The following is a 17,545-nucleotide window of genomic DNA, read 5'->3' as shown; positions in this document are numbered from 1 at the left end:
AGGCATTTGGGTATACATATAAAGATGCTTATTGAAACACTCATGGCAGTGGCAATTAAAAAAAAAAAGATTTTGCCATGAATAGAGGAACCTGTGAATAAATTTCGGTATATCTAAAACATTATGCATTCTCTAAAATAAATGAATTAAAGCAATACTAGTTGAGTTGAAAGGATTTTTAAGACGTATTACTTCATGAGAAAAACAAGAAGCAGAGAAGTATATATATACTGTGACACCTCATTTTGTAAAATAAATAAACAAAAACAACTGTATACATATGAAGTTGTGTTCACATGCTTAACTTTTTAAATAGTTGAGAGTGAGGGAGAGTAGTGAGGGGGAGAGTCAGGTAAGAAAAGATTTAAAAAGAGTGGGTCTGAAAGAAAACACAGCACACGTGAAATTGATCCCACATGGACATATATAGATGGACATGTGCATAAAGAGATGCAGGAATATATGACCACTGAAATACTGACAGTGGTTATTTCAGGGTGTGGGAGTTGATTGCCTTCCTTATACTTTTATGCACTTGAACTTTTACAATAAGCACAAAGTTTTTATGCAACCAAAGAATAGTTATTTATTTTAAAATGTGTGTGTGGCCAGTTGCTATGGGGGATGAAGATGAGTCAGAAATATACCTTGCCTTGCAGGTCCTGACAGTGAGGAGACCGGAGGACACAACCAGCTGTAACATACAGGTGAACTTAGTGCTGTAACAGAAACCAGAGCATGGAATAGACATTAATTGATCACACAGATCTGACAGGGAAGATCTGGAAGAACGTCCTTAAAGCAGTAGGCATTTGAGTTGGATCGGGAGGGCTTGGGAGAAATTCAACTGGCAAAGATGAGGATAAAGGGAAATACAGGATAAGGGGAGACTGAGCAAAATAAATAGGGGCATTAAAAACCCAAGGGGCATTCAAAGAATAGCAATTGACCTAGTTTAGTATAACAAACACAGGTGTTGAGTGGACAGAAGGGATTTCGAAAATAGTTTATATTCCAGTTGCAGAGGGGAGTTACTGCAAGTTTGTGTGTTGGGGGTGGGGTAAAGGTAGGAGGAAGTTTCTGTCAGGAGAGTGGCATTCTTAGGTCTTTGTTGGGAGTGAGGAGAGAAAGGAGGCAAGAAAACCAGTTAGGAAACTATTAAAATGATTCAGCCCAAGGTAATAAAAGTCTGACAAGAGCACCAATGTGGGGACGCAGGGGAGGGGAAAGATTCCAGAAAACTATCTGAGGTAAATAGGGTAGGCCTTGGTGGAAGATGGAAAACCTTCTGGGCCTGGAAGTGAGGGGTTGGAAATACTACATTCTGAGAAAGAGAACGCTGGGATTGGAGGTGGGAGCCACATTCAAAGAAAGATTGCAATATCTTGCAGAACGTAGAGGGAATGGTGAGAATGATGAGTTAAAAGCATAGAGAAATTATGAGGTAAAATTAAAGCCCCACAGAGATCAGAAAGACATCCTCAGTGTAGAACTATAGAACCAAAGATCTAGTTCTGCTCTCTGAAGTCCTCTGTCCTAAGGAAAAGATGAACCCAAAAGCCTTCTTAACTATAGCAACACCCAATGAAGAGGATCAAATGCGTCCTCCTCAGTTTCTTCATGTTCCAAATGAAAGCATCAGGAGCTGTGGAATGAGAACTCCAGAAAGAATCCTGAATAAAATCTCAGACATAGTTCTTGTTCTTAGGCAATCCAGCTTTTTGCTCAACTGCATTGAGATAACCCTTGGCTATCCGTGTTTCCTCTTATTTTCCTCCTGGGTAGAACCCTTCCTGTGAAAAGGATTCTTCTGGGTAATTAACTTCATGTATGAGACATCTAGGAATGTCACCACCGTCTGGCTGGGGTGGGAGCGGCCCCACCTGGCTTTCCTCCCTTGTCCCCTGGCCAGCCAAGGATTTCCTCAAGGCACTCGTAAATGTGTGGCATTTCCCAACCAGCATAAATACGTCTGAGATTTTTTAAATAGAATAAATGGAAATATGAAAAGTCTAAACAGATTCCCGAGACCCTTTCCAGATCTCCCAACCAATGACTTCTTCAGGGTGTCTTAAGCACGGAGGCTCACACATCTTTGAATGGATGGACATCTCGTTTGTGGTTTCCTTTTAGCATTCCTGGAAAAAGTTACGCCCTTGTCTTTCTGATTATAAAATAAGTACGAACTCAACGTAAAGACTTTGGAAAACCTAGAGAGCATAAAATAAGCACACTACTTGGTGACTCCACCCCAGAAATAAAAAAGGAACTTTCCCGTGGAAACCTTCCAGCCTGTTCCTGGCCAGTTTGGACCCCGCCCGCTGGGCCGGGGCTCAGAGGGCAAGTCTCAGGCGGGCGGAGGGTCTCGGAGCCCGGCGGCCGGAGGCGGGGTTGCCCCTGCAGCCGCGGGTCGACGGAGAGCGCGGCGCGTGGGGCGTGCGGGTCCGCGCGCCCTGGCCGTGCGGGCCTCCCTGGCTGAGCAGGGGGCTGGCGCGCCACGCGGGGCGGTGCCAGGGGAGGAGCGGGAGGCGCGGCCCCAGCAGCGCCCCGGCCGGAGGCGGCCAGGGAGGGCAGCGCGCGCCCCGCGCAGACCGCAGAGGCAGGCGCCGCCGTCCCGCCGCCTCCACGCCCGGCCCCCGGCGCGGCGATGGGCGCGGCCGCTCGCCCTGGCCCTGGCCCTTGCCCTGCCCCCCGTCCCTCCAGGTCCTTTCCAGCCCGGCGAACCCGCGAGAGACCCGGGGACCGCGGGCATCCCGCCGCCAGACGCGGGCTTGGCGCTTCTCGGCGGTCGGAGACCTGGTGAGGTGAGCAGCGCGCCCTCGAGGATCCCAAATTCGGGATTTTGTAGGACCTCTCTGTGGACACTATGTATCCACAAAACATCAAACACTTACATGCGAGAAGTGGAAAGGGGAAGGGCTTGCTCTCCTTTCCAGAATCTGGGCGGTTTCTTTGGAAACGGTTAAGAAGCTGTCTTCGGAACTGGAGGCGAGCCCGACGTCGCTCACCGGGAGTGCCGGCGGCAACTTCCTGAGAGGAGAGGGGAGGGTACTGGTCTTTGGTGGGCAGGGGGGCTGCGGCTGTTCAGTTTTGTTCAGTGAACGACACGCTGCTGAAATTGAGAGACCCTGGAACAGTTTTCCACAGCCTCTCCACGGAGCTTGTCTCCCAGTGTTCACCCCAGGGTGCGGGGTGGCTGGCCGGGGGGGATGGGCTCCCTCACCGCGAGTGTGAGGTCCCGAACGGAGAAGGTTTCATTGCCTGTCAAAATGCCTTGTTCTGGGCAGAGAAGAATAGCCCGGGAACTGCAGCATCCTTGTACCCCAGCAAGCGCCCGTTTCCAACTTACCCAGAGGCCACTTCTTAGAACTCGATGTTTGAATGGTGTATAACTAAGTATACTCGTGCTGCTGCCGAAGATGAACCTTGTTTTGAAAGTTGAGTTTTGTTAACATTGCAGAATAGAAATCTGTGGGGAGAGAGGTCATGGCATGCGCTTACTCTTCCCTTTGTTGGTTTTCTAGGTACAAGCATGCATGAATAGCAGGCAAATTATATCCTAGCCTGTAATGAAATGTCTTTCTTGGTAGAGGACTTAAATTATGGCATCCCTAAGTAAAAGCAAAACATTTTCGGGTATAGATTAAAAGCTGGAAAAATTGTTGAGTAGTCATATTAGGTAGCAAGGCCTGCAAAGGAAAATTAATTTTTCTCCATCAATGGCGATATTCAGCACAGAAGGCCTTCTTGTGGGCTTGGGTAGCAGCAAGTCCATTTGAGTCTGGAGAATAAAATGCGTTGCAGGCTTTACTTGAGTTGTTCTGGAAGTGTGGGGGTCGGGGCTCTCTGGTCGCCATTTTGGCAGCCTAATTCCACTTCAGGGCCACCATTGTCTCTGGACTGCTCCCTGTATTTCACCTCCTCTTCTACCACCAGCTTTTAGCTTCCCCCTCTCCCTCAATAAAGTCTAAGTTGAACCTGGTCAGAGGCTGAGTTATGGTAGCCTGGGGATAGAGAAAGTCAAGTCTAGTGAAAGCAGAATTGTGGCCTAGGGGAATCTTAGGGGTGAAGGGGATGAGGCCACAGACTTCCAGACTAGAAGGCTCTCAAAAGAGGGAAAATAATGATTAAGGGAAGGAGATTCTGTGGGGAGGACAATAGATGCTTACAGTTTGTTTCCTGCTGAGGTTTTTAATGGTTCCTTTCGTGTTGTCTGAACATAAGGGTATTTCCAGATGGGGTTGAAGGAGTTTGCCCTCCCACCCCCACAAATTCACATTTAATGGCACTTGCTTGTAGATTTTCAGAAAGTCATTGGGGCAGCGGGAAGAGAAGAAAGAAGCACCAAGGGTCTGACTTGCCAGAGACAGTGGAACATTGACTCACTTGGGCAGAGAAGTTGGATTTGAAATGATTGGAAGGAATGTTCCACATTTAGTTAAAAATCAGAACCTTTATTTTACAGAAAGTTGTTGAGAATTATAACATTCCTATTGATTGCTGATTAATTTTGCCTGATAAAGGATGCAAACCCCTACTTCTCCTTTCTTTAACTAGAACAGTTTATTATGAAAAATTTTCCAACATACAGAGACGTTACCTACCTCAATTTTTATCTTGAGGTATAAACTTGTTAATGAAAATCAGAGTTTGAAATCCAGAAGTATGTGATCTGGCCCCAGACAGAGCTTGAATCAGAAGGTGGTTAAGAAATAGATGTGTGGGGGCACCTGGGTGGTGCAGTCCGATAAGTGTCTGACTCTTGGTTTCAGCTCAGGTCATGATCTCAGGGTCATGAGATTGAGCCCCAAGTCATGCTCTGTTCTCAGCAGAAAGTCTGCTTGAGAGTCTCTCTCCCTTTCCCTCTGTTCTGCCCCACTTGTGTTCTCTCTCTCTCTAAAATAAATAAATAAAATCTTTTTTTTTTTTTTTTAAGAAATAGATGTGTAAAGGTTATTAAGATTTCGAAAGGGGAAAAATCTGGATCTTATTCTGACTCTTCCCTAGGAATAGGGCAGATGTCTTAATTTCCTTCTTTATCCCATTCTTAATACATCAGTTGGATTATATTACTCCCCTGCTTAACACTCTCTAATGGTTCTCTTCACACTCTGAAGAAAATCCACTTTCTTCCAGGGTTTACCTTTTAAAGCCTTATGCAATCTGACCTGTTTGACCTCATAGTCTGTCACTCTTCCCTCTCTTGTTCTTCCTTCTGCCTGAACACTCTTCCTTCAGATACTTGCACTGCTTCTGTCCTTAATTCATTCAGATCTTTTTTCAGATGGGACCTCCTTGATCAGGCCTTCCCTGACCACCTGATCCAAAACGTGCCTTTGTCACTCACTCCCTGTCCTCTGACCCTGCTTTATTTCTTCATTGCTTTATCATTATCTGGCATTATATAATACAGCTGTTTCTTTGTTAATTGTTCAATATACCCCCACTCAAATGTCAGCTCCATAAGGACAAGAAATTTTTTGTTGTGTTCATCGCTGTGTTCCTGTTTGGCATATTATAAGTGATTAATAAATAATTATTGAATTAATTAGGTAATTAAGTGACACAACAAGGCACTAACTCCCATAAAGGTTCAGGACCCTTGGTAAAATACTAGAAGTCTTTTTAGGTAATTTGGGTCAATCAATAATTTATAAGTTGATGAAGATCCTGGAGATGAGTGGCCTCTTTTATCCTCACAGCACTTCTTTTTAAAATATTTTATTTATTTATTTGAGAGAAAGACAGAGATAGTGAGAGAGAACACAAGTGGAAAAGAGAGGAAGAGGCAGGCACCCCATTGAGCAGGTAGCCCAGCGGATTTGGGGCTCAATCCTAGGACCCTGGGATCATGACCTGAGCCAAAGGCAAACACTTAACCCACTGAGCCACCCAGGTGCCCCCCCCCCCACGGTGTTTTGAAGTTGAATCCCGTGCTAGAAGTTTGGCCAGTTTTGACAAATGCACGTTCCAAACAAGATTAAAAAAAAAAAAAAAAAAAAACCTTAACCCCAGAAATTTCCCCAGTGTCTCTTTCTGGTCATCCCTACCATCCAGAAGCAGACTTTGTTATGACTCCTATCTTCGTAGATTTGTTTTGCATTCTTAAACATCCATATAAATGCATTCACTCTGACATACTTTTGCATTTGACTTTGTTTTGCTCAATATGATGTCCGAGATTCATCCATGCTGTTGAGTGTATCTGTTGTTCATTTCTTTTTATTCCAAGATCAGATTCCTTCATACGACTATCTACCATGTGCTTACCCATTCTCTTACTGATGGGCACTTGGGTTATTTCCAGTTTGGGGCTATTTTAAATAAAGCTGCCACGAAGATTCTTACAGGGTCTGCCTCATCTTGAGTCCTGTGTACTTAATTTGAAGTTCTTCTTTGTGCCACCAGTGCTGAGAGAAGTATGACAAGGTTACTGGGGCTGTGATGCAGTAGCAGCCTGCCTGCAGCCCAGTGAGTGGTGAGTGCCTTCTCTAAGACCACTCCAATGGGCACTGACCAACCTTCCACTTCAGAGGGAGAGCACTTGGAAAATGAATGTCTGTGCAAATTGGGGAGACCTCAGGAGGATTTTCAGTGTTTTTAGATCCTTAAAAGGAACTCTGTAGAATGCCTGCTATCATTGCTATTGTATTCCTTCTTCCTCTCAGCTCCCCACCTCAGTACAAGTTGACTCTAATCAGCCACTGAACATTGTGCTATCAAGGAGTTTAAATATTTATGAGCAAGAGTCTTGTTCAGAGCCTGATAAAATATTTATGTGTTTCCATGGGGCATTGGTTTCCATCTAGACTTCTCAAGGTGTTTTTCTGAGGCACTTGTCATAATCATGAGGTACTCAGAGATAGATGATATAGCCAGAGAATACCCCATGTTATTGAACCCCACCTTGCAGTTTACCCTGCTTTGCAGGGAGGGGGGAGGATGAGCAAACAGAAAAATGGGTATTAGTAATGTCTGGATCAAGAGAAAGAGGGTGTGTGTTGAAGAAAATGGATTGCAAAAAAGAAAGACCTGTTAATAGAGCACTGCTAAAGGTGTGAACCCAGAAGGGGTTGTGCAAAGAACCTGTTAGAGGTGAGGAAGAATTAATGAAGGTGGGATTCATTCCAGATGGAAGCATGAAGGAACCGGCCTATGAAAGACATAGTCCCTTTGACACTGATGTAGACAGGCCTTATACATGACAACTATACTGAGTGCTATAATTATCACACCTGTTATGAAACTGTGGGGAAGGCGTGGAGGCTAGCCAGCGTTTCCAGGTGGAGAGCAGAGAACTAGCTATTTCAGGAGTGATTGTTATTTTCCTCCAAGGAAGAAGTGTCTTTTGAGTAGAGCTCGAGAGGAGGTGTGGTGCTTTGACTGGCAGCTGTAGTGTGGAAGAACATTCCCTCAAAGAGAGTAACTCGAGCTGGTATTCAGTATTGGGTGTTGGAGTCAGGGCCAGAGTGCTGGTGTGGCTTCAGTGAGGTGAAGAGGTGAGGAGGGTCAGGTCAGGGCAGGTTTGCAGTAAGAGATAAAGCATGAGAGCTATAGGCCAGCTTGTCAAGAACACAAGAGCGTGGACTTCAGTCTGTTTGTTGTAGGGAACCATGTAACTTTTGATCAGAGACTGGGTCAAAATTTAAGCAATTCCTGGGAAGTGCATCCAACCCAAGCAAGGCCTTGAGGTCTGTTTATGTCCAAGGCGCTTCCAGAATATTTGGCTGTGTCCAGTTCAGCCTAGAGATGTGCAGTCTATTCTAAAGGAGGTAGAATAGATGCATTCAATATACTCCTAGGATTGACCAGAAACAGTTCTCACCAACTACCTTCTTGCCTCACATATACTCAGAATGTGGCAACTCAAATTAAATTTGTAGACTGTGTGCTGCATCCTTGCTCTTCCCCATGACCACTTTGCCTTGTAGGGCCAGGTGAGAGGGTCTGAGTACCCCCTTTAATACCTGAACCCAAATCTGGGTTGGTGTACTGAAGATGTGGGTTGCCAGGCAACAGAGGACCCAGCAGTGAGGCTGTCAGACCATCACTGCAGAACTCAGGCTTGCTTTGACCGGGCTACTGGGCAGTGACGAGAGGGGCAACTGACAGTAGAAGGTGGAGGTCATGCAGATTGATAACCTATAGGCTGAACTGCCTGGCCCCTTTCCACCTGTGTTCTCCCTTCATATTGTAAGTTCCTATTTAAAAGTGTCCTCAGGATGTTGCCTTTTTAGTTAGTCATGAAAATAGGGAGGGAGATAGGGGTGTTAAGCCTATCAGCATCTGTACTTGATGATGTTTGTGATAAGGAAGAGCTCATTGTAGAAGTGATGGAAGAAGAATTCCTCAGAGGAATTCAGTTTTCAGTTCTGCAGTGGGGAGCTTTGCATAGATATAGATTAGCAGGAAGCTCTGGAGTTCTGATGGAGAGAAGTGATTTCTTGGTATGAGGACAAGGAAGAGCATGGGAAGGCCTCGTAGAGAAACTCCAAGATTCTGCCCAGGGTTTTGTTGCTTGGAATTGCTCTCTTGCTATCATGGGTACCTGTTCCAGAGGGACAATGGGAACACCCAGGGAATAGTGCTCTGGGCTTTCCCACTGCCATCTGTCTGTGTTGGAATGTCAGACAGTCAGTTGGCACTGCCACCTATCTATCCTGATTCTCCAAGGGTAACTGGGGAGACCTGGAGAGAGAAGACAGAAGCAGGTGTCTTAACTAGGGACATGGTAAGGGCCTGAAGATGTGGCCTGGACTGAAGGCATGGTGAGTGTCTAAAGTACTGGACAAGCAATACTCTAGACCAACAAGATCCTTCTTGCCTCTAATCTGATACATTCCTGGTTTTTTTCCATGAAGTGGAGTCTCCCAAAGGCCACATTAACTATAGTATTTTCACTGAACATGTGAACGGAACGCATGCTTAATTGAGTGTCTTTTCCAAATGGGCATTTTGATGATTCTCTGGTTGTGTCCAGGCTGGTGATGGCTGCCTGCTTTTGGATGCTGTTAGGATAAACCCAGAAGATCCAATAAAGAGGGAGCAGAAATGGTAATATCAAGAGACAGGGAAGGGAAGAGAATAGTGGCCTGCTGGGATCCAATGTACTCAATTATCTTCAAGTGAAAAACTGGGATGAAAGAAGATCCAGTAACTACCCAAGGGGATTTTTTCCATGCAAATATTGCTGAGTTCCAAGGCAGCTGTAAGGAGAAAAGCAGGGCTGAGGCATGAAGGCTGTTGTCCCAGTTAGTCTGAGGAATATGAATACCAGCTTGACACACCAGAACACATAGCCACACCACAATTGTGCAGGCGACAACAGCAACACACTGCCCAAACCCTTTTCCACTTCCACATATTCTCTCATATTTATTTATAATATTAGGTATATATGTGAGACATTCATCTATACTTGTGAAGCTACACACAGACCTGCTTTGAAAAGGATGGAAAAATAAAATAAGATGAAAATAGAGAGTGAGGAAAACCATAAGAGACTCTTAACTTTAGGAAACAAACTGAGGGCTGCTGGAGGAGAGGTAGGTAGGGGGATGATGGGCATTAAGGAAGGTACTTGATGTAATGAGCACTGGTTCTTATACGCAACTAATGAATCACTAAATTCTACCCCTGAAACTACCAATACAGTATATGTTAACTAAATTGAATTTAAATAAAGAATTAAAAAGAAAAAGTAAGTATAAAGACAAAAAGAAAGTATTCTAAAATATTGTCAGCAGTAGGATTCTAAGTGATTACTTTTTTAAAAAATGTAACCATATTTTCCATGAACTCTCTAGCATTTCTATGATAATCAGGAAAACATTGAATAAAAAATCTAGGGGCGCTTGGGTGGCTCAGTGGGTTAAAGCCTCTGCCTTCGGCCCAGGTCATGGTCCCAGGGTCCTGGGATCAAGCCGCATCAGGCTCTCTGCTCAGCAGGAAGCCTGCTTCCTCCTCTCTCTCTGCCTGCCTCTCTGCCTACTTGTGATCTCTGTCTGTCAAATAAATAAATAAAATCTTTTAAAAAAAATCTATTAAAGAGGTTAACTACGGAGAAGAAGAGGCCTGGTGGAGGACAGTAGGGTTGTACAAGAAGAGAAAAGATGTTGAAAGATGAATGAGTGATCAAAAAAGTTATTCTTCACAGGCTGTTAGCTTCTGCACATTATTTTCTTTATTATTGAATATCATATATTTATTACCCCTCAAAAGCTCTGGAAGCTTCTATCAGCATGAAACCAGATGCAAATACTGAGCCAGTGTCACTCCTTCAGGGCCTTAATTCTATCCTGTGGGTAACAATTGGAAGGCCCACAACTAACTTCCAGTGGTCCTCAAAGAAATGTTCCCCAAAGTGCTAATACAGAATGCTTCAAAACTGGGCGGCAGCCTCTTTCCCACAGAGTGTGGTATTTATCCCTGGAGAGGCTGGGCCAGCCTTGTGCATCTATTCTTTGAAGTTTGGAACAGGAGCCAACAAAGGCTGTCAGGAGTTGGAGTCGCGGGGTTTTTCTAGACAAAAGCCCGTTCTATTCTCATCTGTGTGTCTGCTGGCTGCTCACTGGCTCAGGCAGCGCCTTGGAAAGCTCCATGGCTGAGGCTTCAGAGGGGTACCTGTGGTTTTCATTTCACAGCCACCGACCCTCTCCAGGGACACTATCAAGTCTATGCTTTAATTGGGTGTTGTTGGGGGACACAAGGAGAGGCCTGTCTTCGAGAGCAGAAGTTACTATTTACCTCTGCCCACCAGGATCAATCTAAAGCAAATGCTAGAGAACTACACATCCCACTGAACTCTGGGGTCTGGCATTGCTTGTAATTATAAAGTCAATAAATCCTTTTTATATTTTTAACTTATTACATTTTTAAATTATAAAAGCAGTACACATTCATTGTAACAAGTCTAGTAAAACAGTCGTCTATAAAGAAAATGTTATTAATCTCCACTTCCTCTCCCCCTCCATTTTCCTGACAGATCCACTATTAAAATTTAAGTGTGAATTCCTTCACTCCTTTTTTATGTTCAAACAAATATGCAGAGTTATTTTCTATTTCATATGTAAATGAGATCATATAATACCATTCACTGTTATTTGTTTCATTTTATTTGTTATGTTATGTACATTATTCTACATATAAGTCTAATTGATCCAATTTCTTATTTTTAATAGCTACTTAATATTTCTTTGTAGAAATTCCATAATTTTTCCCATTATTTCTGTATTGATAGATATTCCAGTTTTCCCTCCAGCTTTTTTTTTTTTATACAATGAATTATGCCACAGTGAACATCTTACATTCATCCTTACACTTTGGTTTCCATTTCCATAGAGAGAGCTCCCAAACTGGCATTTCTGGGGCAGAGGGAATACACACAATTTTACTTCTCACTGTGGGTCTCCCCTACAGCAGTTGTTTCCCTCCCTTCTTTTGTCTTCCTGTCCCCTCTCCCACCTCCTTTCTCCAGGGGAACCTGTGTCTTTAGGCAGGAAAGCCCTGCAGTGAGAATTCCTCCTTGCCAAGTGTGGATTATATTAGCTCAGTGGGAAATGGGGTCTGCAGTGTCTTGGTTGCATTGTGTCTCTATTGCTTCTGGTTGGACAGACTGTTTACAGTTCTCCTTGCTCATTTATTCCGTGCTGTGGAATTATACATGGTCTTCATCTGTGGCAGGAGCAGCGTGATCAGTTGCGGGGTGGGGTGGGGGCAGGGTTTCAGAGAAAATAAGCTCTTACAATGCTTTCTCACAACACCATATCTGCTATGTTCCCTTTTATGCCTTTTCTTTATTTTTTTAATGCCTTTTCTTTAATAGTGGAATTGAGAAAAGTTCTTTAATTCAATCCCAGTTTTTTCCCTCTATTTTGAGGGACTTAGATTTGGGGAGTTTTATGAGTGTATAGTCAATCAACTACAACTGATTACTTGACATGAGGATAATTAGTTAAGAAGGTAGGGGTCTTGAAGCTTAAGGATCAGTGCCAAGCAACAGATGCGAACATTTTTAAACAAATGATTTTAACAAACGTGGTATTAGAAGTGAACTTCCCAGCACTTCGTGGTTCTCATATTTACTTTTTCTCTTGTTTGGATGTAAAACTGTAATCTGGTCCACCAAACTAGAGAGGAGTGAGATTCCCACTACACCAGGGCTAGGAAAAAATAGCAGAGAAGCATGAAGGGAAGCTAGTGAATACAAACAAGTGAAATACAAAATGCAAACTAATAAAATAGTAAGAAGTAAATGAGATCTTAAAATCCTCAGATAAAGGCTGCTGTATGACCAGGGACCTATGAGCTCATAGACACTTTATAGAAATCTGTGATCTCTAATTCTTATTAGAAACCCAGTTGTGAGTCTATGTTCAGAATGTAAACGTTAGCTAATAAGGGAAAGAAATGATGAAGTTCTGTAGCAGACATTTGGCTATTGGCACCCATAACACATGCTAACTTTTACTCAATAGCTTTGAAATGGATTTCTATGTCCTAGACTGAAAACTAAAGGAGGAAAAGAATACCAGCATAGAAGTTATTGCAATGAATTTCTAAGGAGAAATTTTAACTTTAGTTTGAACATGTATACACCTGTAGAATAAGCATTAGCCTTTGTGTTAATACATACTTTTATAGAAAGTTTTAATTTTCAAATACACACTGACCAGTAATAATGATAGTAAAACCAGTCCCTATAATAGGTTTGTCTTTTATAACTTAGGAATTCTATAATGTATCTTAATTGGTCTCATAGTTAATAGTAAGGGTAGTTATATCTTATACTGTTTTCACTGTCATTTGTGTCTATAAAGATTATCTTTAAACAGTTTGGTCTTGTCAGTAAAAAAAAAAAAAAAAAAAAAAGTAAGGCGTTAAGCATGTGCATGTAGTAGACTTCTGCTCCTAAAAAGGACATCTGGAAAAGCTAAATTTAATTTATATATATATATATTTTTAAAGATGTCTTATTTATTTGTTTTAGAAACAAATAAACAAATAAACTTCTGCTGAATGTGGAGCCCAACATGGGGCTCACTCTCATGACCTTGAGATCATGACCTGAGCCAAAATGAGAAGTCAGATGCTTAACTGACTGAGTCACCCAGGTGTCCTGAAAAGCTAGATTTTAAAAATTGAGTTGAGTTCATAAAAGATCTACTAAGGCAACTAGAACTTGAGAGCTAAGAGCTCATAAAGAAGAGAAACTCAGTAAGTGCCCCCACATACTAGGTTGTTTTTCCCTTGAGACATTTACTATTTACTAAGTAGCAGGTGAGGAGGAGCTAACCCTAAACCAAAAGCAGCTGCTAAGATCCAGAAAAGATGTGCATAACATTCTTAGTCTGATGAGAGACCTGATTATGGAAAGAAGAGAGAAAGAGAATTAGCCCAGCGATCTGAGCAATTTTCCTTCCAAGTTGTTCACCAGTTTATAAGTAGCACAGAGCAAAATGGCAGAGGAAGGTTGAAATTTCTCTCCCTCACAGTTTGAGCTGGGACATTGATTTTCTACTGTCCTTGCTGCTCTTGGTTCTCAGGCCTTCACACTTTGGCTGACACCTACACCGTCAACTTTCTGGCTCACAAACCTTCAAACTATACTGCCAGCTTTCCTGGGTCTCCAGCTTACAGACAGCTGATCACAGAATTTCTCAGCCTCCTTAATTCCATGAGCCACAGAACCTTATAATAAATCTCTTTTATTGATACATAAATTACTGGTTCTGTTTCTCTGGAGGACCTGATTAATACAAATATCCTAAGCTTTCAGTTGGGACTTCTAAAAAACTATGTCTAGGAATTAGCCCAGAAATAGACCTGGTCATATTGAAATTGAAATCTAATTCCCAATCAGATCAGTCACTGATTAATTTCACTGATTAGATTAAAGTAATCTGTTTTTATTCTAGCACCCTAACAGAAGCAAAATAACATATTCATTGGAGAAAAGGAAATGATCCAGAACTACTATATTTTTATTAAAGGGTTTCTGATATTCAGTGAGATAAAACAAAAGCAGGCATATCAAGATACAGTTTCCAAAATATGGTGCAAAAAGAGAGAAGGCAGACTCCTTGAGTTGAGAAGACAGTTTCAAGTCCAGGGAGACGAAGGCAGCTAGAGTTTACAAGACAGAGTATCAAAGTGGAGAGTACACAGAGAATTTCAGAGATCCTCACTGAGTACACCACGTATGAAACTGAATCCTGGTCAACACAGGCCTATAAGGAAACTACCTAGAGATGGAAAAAGAACCACTCAAAAGGATTAGAGGGAGCAGTAACTTGCTGTTCATAGAGGGCTGGGAATATTAGTCATATTAGAAAAGTCATATTAGAAATAGTCAATATTAGAAAAATTATAGTCTATTAGAAAAGCTAATAACTCTGAGGGTATTGGGTAGTGTGCTTGGAGTGCCTTAGCAGTGGGGAATAATTAATCCTTCTTTGGCCGCTGCTCTAATCTTGTCTAACATCTTAAAAGAAGACAAAAAGGGCGAAACTATTCTCAATTAAACTGCATCCCAGAACAATGTTCAAGAATATTTAGAGGAAGAAACTAGTAGTATGTGTAGTTATAATGACCCTAGAGGGCACAGAAAAATATTTGAAGAGATAACGAGTAAAACATTTTCAACCAAGATAAGGATAGCAGTGATTTCTCCTCAGAAACAATGCAAACAAAAAAATCAGTGGAACAACATCTTTAAAGTACTGGGAAAAAACTCAAACCTTTCAACATAGAATTCTATGCCCAGTGAAAGTACCTTTCAAAACAAAGGCAAAATAAAGACTTTTTCACATATATAAAAGCTGAAAGAATTCATCCCTCACAAATGTGCACTACAAGAAATGATAAAGGAAGTTCTTCCAGAAGAAGGAAATGATATCAGGAAATATGGATCTATTAAAAAAAAAAACCCACAGACGTAACTACATAATGATTTGCCTTATGATTTAAACCTCCTTTAAAATATAATTGACAGCTGAAAGAAAAATAAAAAACTATGGGGTTTATAGCATGTGTAAAAGGAAATGTACAACAATGAGCACAAAGGCTAAGAATGGAGATATGGAAGTATATTGTTATACTACATGTGAAGTGATATGGTATCATCTGAAGATAGACTATGACAAATTAAGACATATCTATAAACACAAGAACAATCACAAAATAAAGAAGCATAGTTAATAAGCCAACAAAGGGATAAAATGGAAACAATTTCCCTATGAGAAGTCAGAAAAAGAAAAAAAAGGAACAAGGAAGAGATGAGATAAATAAAAAACAATAGCAACATAATACATTTAAACTTAAATATATCAGTAACTACTTTAGATGTAAATGCTCTCAACACCTCAACTAACTAAAGGTTGAGGATTTTAAAAAACGGTAGGATTTTTTAAAAAAGTAAAGCCAGCAATATACTAGGTACAAGAAACACACTTCATATATTATGATACAAATAGATTAAAGGATGGGAAAGATTTACCATGCTAACACACTAATCAAAATATAGATTGCAGAGCAAAGAATATTACTATACTGTATTATATATAATATATAATATAATATAATATATTATATATAAATATATAAATATATTTATAAATATATAAATATATAAATTTATATAAATTTATATATATTTATAAATATATATTTATATATATTTATATATAAATTATATATATATAAATATATATATAAATATATATATTATATATATTTATAAATATATATTTATAAATATATATTTATATATATAAATATATATATTTATATATAAATATAAAATTTATATATAAATATATAAAATATAAATATAAATATATGTTTATATAGTATATATAGTATATATATACTATATAAACATATATTTAACATATACATATATATACATATATATAAACATATATCTCTATATCTATATCTATATCTATATCTCTCTCTATATATATAGAGATATATATAGTATATATATACTATATACTATATATATAGTATATATATACTATATAGTATATATATACTATTTAATATATAGTATATATTATATATGTGTGTATATATGTATATTATATACATATTATATGTATATATGTATATTATAATATGTATATTATAATATACATATATACATATATACATATATACATGTATATAATATAATATAATATACATATAATATATATGTGTATGTACATATAATATATATTTATATATTACATAGTATATATAGTGTATATATGTTTTATATTATATATAGTATATATACTATATTATATATAGTATATATTATATATACTATATATAGTATATATAGTATATACATATGATTTTCTTTATAGTTTATTTATAGTAATATAGTAATATAGTAATATATATGTGTATATATATGTGTGTATATATATACTATATAGTAATATAGTATATGTTACTATAAATAAAGAAAATCATTTTTTGAATGATAAAGTAGTAAAGTAGTCATCAAGAAGACATAACAATATTAAACATTTATGCACCTAACAACAGAGCCTCAAAATACATGAAGTAGAAATGATAGGACTTCAAAGAGCAATTGACAAATTCATAATTGTAGTCTAGAATTTTTTTTGAAAGATTTTATTTATTTCTTCATTTATTTAGAGCAAGAGCAGGGGGAGGGCAGAGGGAGAGGAAGAGAGGGAATCTCTGACAGGCTCCACACTCAGCAGGAATTGGGGCTCCATCTTACCACCCTGAAATCATGACCTGAGCCAAAATCACGAGCTGGATGCTCAACCTACTAAGCTACCCAGGCACCTCCGTAGTCCAAAATTTCATTGGCTTTCTCTCGGTAATGGATATAACAAGAAGACAGAAAATAATTAAAGATATGGAAGAAGGAGCCAACAGAATCATCTGGACCTCATTGATCTTTATGGAGCACTATACCTATCAACAGCAAAATATTAATTCCTTTCAAGTGGAATATTTATATAGACCATATTCTAGGTCATAGAACAATCCTCAGTACATTTAAAAGGATTCAAGTAATATAAAGTATGTTCTTAACCACAATAGAACTAGTTAAGAAATCAGTAACACTTGGAAACTAAATAATGCCCTTCAAAATTGCTCGAGTCAAAGAAGAAATAAAAAGGGAAATTAGAAATTATTTTGGACTGAAGGAAAATGAGAAGTATGTTTCAAAAGCAGTACTTAGGTGAAAATGTATAGTGCTTGAGGTTTGTAAGAAGAAAAGTCTCAAATTAATGTTTCAGCTTCCATCCTAAGAAACTATACAAAAAGAGCAAATGAGACCCAAAGTAAGCACAAGAAAGTAATAACTATCAGAGCAGAAATCAATACAATAGATAACAAAACAACAGTAGAGATCAATGAAAGCAAATGCTGATTAATTGTGACTATCAATAAACTCAATAAGCCTTTAGCCAGATTGATAGGATAAAAAGAGAGCAAGCACAATTTACTTATGTTATGAATTAAAGAGGCAATACCACTATAAATTCTACAGATATTATAAAAACTTTATCCC

At 39.7% G+C, this 17,545-nt stretch overlaps 1 protein-coding gene across 1 annotated transcript in view; it reads left to right on the top strand.

Moving 5' to 3' along the window:
* The first annotated feature begins 2,716 nt into the window (after window positions 1-2,716).
* Window positions 2,717-17,545, top strand: part of GPR156 (G protein-coupled receptor 156) — a 93,543-nt gene continuing 78,714 nt past the window's right edge. Inside the window, exon 1 of the mRNA XM_080823891.1 lies at window positions 2,717-2,804. The gene's annotated coding sequence lies outside the window, so the exon portion shown is untranslated. The remainder of the gene's footprint in view (window positions 2,805-17,545) is intronic.

This window comes from Martes martes, assembly GCF_963455335.1.
Source record: "Martes martes genome assembly, chromosome: 1".
In the NCBI taxonomy this organism is placed as follows: domain Eukaryota; kingdom Metazoa; phylum Chordata; class Mammalia; order Carnivora; family Mustelidae; genus Martes; species Martes martes.
Note: the sequence above shows the minus strand (reverse complement) of the source record. Positions and strands in the feature narration are given on the sequence as shown.